The following is a 2,358-nucleotide window of genomic DNA, read 5'->3' on the forward strand; positions in this document are numbered from 1 at the left end:
GGGTTTCTATGCCCTCCACCTTTACTTTTCAGCCCCCATTTTACTTCCCTCTGTCTCCCTGCAAAGTTTCCCATCCCACTGCCATATTAGTTTAACCCCTCCCCAACAACACGAGAAAACTCTCCCCTGTGGACATTGGTTCTGCCCAGGTGCAAAGCGTCCGGTTTGCACTGGTCCCAGCTCCCCCAGGAAATTTAATCCCTCCCTTCTGCACCACACATTCATCTGAGCTACCCTGCGATTCCTACTCTGACTAGCAGGTGGTAGTGGTAGCTATCCTGAAATTGCTACCTTTGGGATCCAATTTGTTAATTTACCTCCCTAAATTCAGCTTGTGACTCCTCAGACAGAGTGAGTCAGACTCAAACACAAACACATAAAGAGCACTCTTAAGACAGAGAGTGAGAGGCACAGAAACATTGCATAATCCCATTTCTTTGTCAGTTGAGAACGTTATAAAGTTATCGACATGTGCAGATTCAACAGAATATATTGAGGTATAACTGAACAGGATGGGAAGAAATCGGTTTGAATTTGAAGATTTACCAGGAGTGGGGTTCGAACCCACGCAGCTATACACCCATTGGATTTTACGTCCAACGCCTCAACCACTCGGCCATCCTGGTTTTGTCAGTATTCGGATTTTTTCTCTGTGAGAATCTGGGCTGCAGCTCCACTCTCACAGACACAGGTTTTCAATGAGCATTTTCAAATATTTATAGTAATATTGACACAGGGGCAACTCTCCTATTCTTTTTCGAGTAATGCTCTGGGAACTTTCACATCCACCCGAGGGTGCAGACGGAGCTTCAATTTAACATTTCATCCGAAAGTCAACAGCTTCAACAATGCAAAATTTCCCAAGTACTGCATTTGAGTGTCAGCCAAGATGATATGCTCAAGTCTCAGGAGTGGGACTTACACACACAACCTCCTGATTCAATCGAGAATGCTGCCACTGAACCAAAGCCGATACCAAAGCTCACATCCGTATTACTTTCCCCAAGTCTTTTTACAACGTTCCAGGACATATCGAAGTAATATTCAACATTTTAAAAAAGCTCCATCCTCGTCGGGGAATTGAAGCCCGACCTCGCACATGACAGGGAGGGATACTAACTAATACACTAACGAGGAACTGACGGGTTTTTGCTTTGTCAGAGCAGGAATCGAGCTGTGAACAGAACTAGACACCATGAGAAGTCGACAGGCACATTGAGAGACAGAGGCAAACCGACAAACAGGGAGAGAGAGACAGCGAAATAGAGACAACGTGAGACAGAAAGTATGAGACTGAGAAGGAGAGGCAGACTGAGTGAGAAAAAGACTCAAACACACACACAGTGACAAAGAGAGAGACAGAGAAAGAGTGAGCGGCAGATAGAGAGATAGACAGAGATGTGTGTGTGTGTGCTCTATAAAGAGAGCGAGGGAAAGAGTGAGAGAAAGACAGTGACAAAGACAGTGACAAAGAGAGAGACAGAGAAAGAGTGAGCGGCAGATAGAGAGATAGACAGAGATATAAACAGAAAATGATGGAAATACTGAGCAGGTTAGAGAAAGAACTAACAGAGACAGGCAAAGAGAGAGACAGGTAGAGACATGGACATACAGAGATGATGGGAATGAGAAAGACTGTCAGACAGAGAGACTGAGAGAATCCCATTGGAACAGAACTGGACATCGTGAGAAAGAGGCAGATAAGTTGAGAGACAAGGAAACATGGAGAGACAGACAGCGAGATAGAGACAAAGAGAGACAGAAACTTTGAGACTGAGAGGGAGGGTCAGACTGAATGACAGAAAGACTCAAACACATACATACACAGAGATGTGTTTGTGTGCTCCATAAAGAGAGGGAGGCAAATATTAATGGAATGACAGAGACAAAGACAGGGACAAAGAGAGAGACAAAGAGGGAGACAGATAGAGAGAAAGACAGATATAGAGAGAGATAGAGACAATAATTCGGTTCTGTCTTTACAAAGGAAGATACAAAAAACCTTCCAAATGTACTAGAGGACTGTGAGTCTAGTGAGAATGAGGAACTGACATATATCCTTATTGGCGGGAAATTGTGTTCGGGAAATTGATGGAATTAAAGCCTGATAAATCCATGGGTCCTGATAGTCTGCATCCCAGAGTACTTAAGGAAGTGGCCCTAGAAATAGTGGATGCATTGGTGATCATTTTCCAACAATCTATCAACTCTGGATCAGTTCCTATGGACTGGAGGGTAGCTAATGTGATGGCACTTTTTAAAAAATGAGGGAGAGAGAAAGCGGGTAATTCTAGACCGGTTAGCCTGACATCAGTAGTGGGGAAAATGTTGGAATCAATCATTAAGGATGAAATAGCA

General features: G+C 43.9%; 1 non-coding gene across 1 annotated transcript; it reads right to left on the reverse strand.

The window, feature by feature from the left end:
• Positions 1-543: 543 nt before the first annotated feature.
• Positions 544-626, reverse strand: trnal-uaa (transfer RNA leucine (anticodon UAA)). The gene has a single exon. It is a non-coding gene; the product is annotated as a tRNA-Leu (tRNA).
• Positions 627-2,358: the final 1,732 nt, after the last annotated feature.

Source organism: Pristiophorus japonicus, unplaced genomic scaffold (assembly GCF_044704955.1).
Source record: "Pristiophorus japonicus isolate sPriJap1 unplaced genomic scaffold, sPriJap1.hap1 HAP1_SCAFFOLD_477, whole genome shotgun sequence".
Classification (NCBI taxonomy): domain Eukaryota; kingdom Metazoa; phylum Chordata; class Chondrichthyes; family Pristiophoridae; genus Pristiophorus; species Pristiophorus japonicus.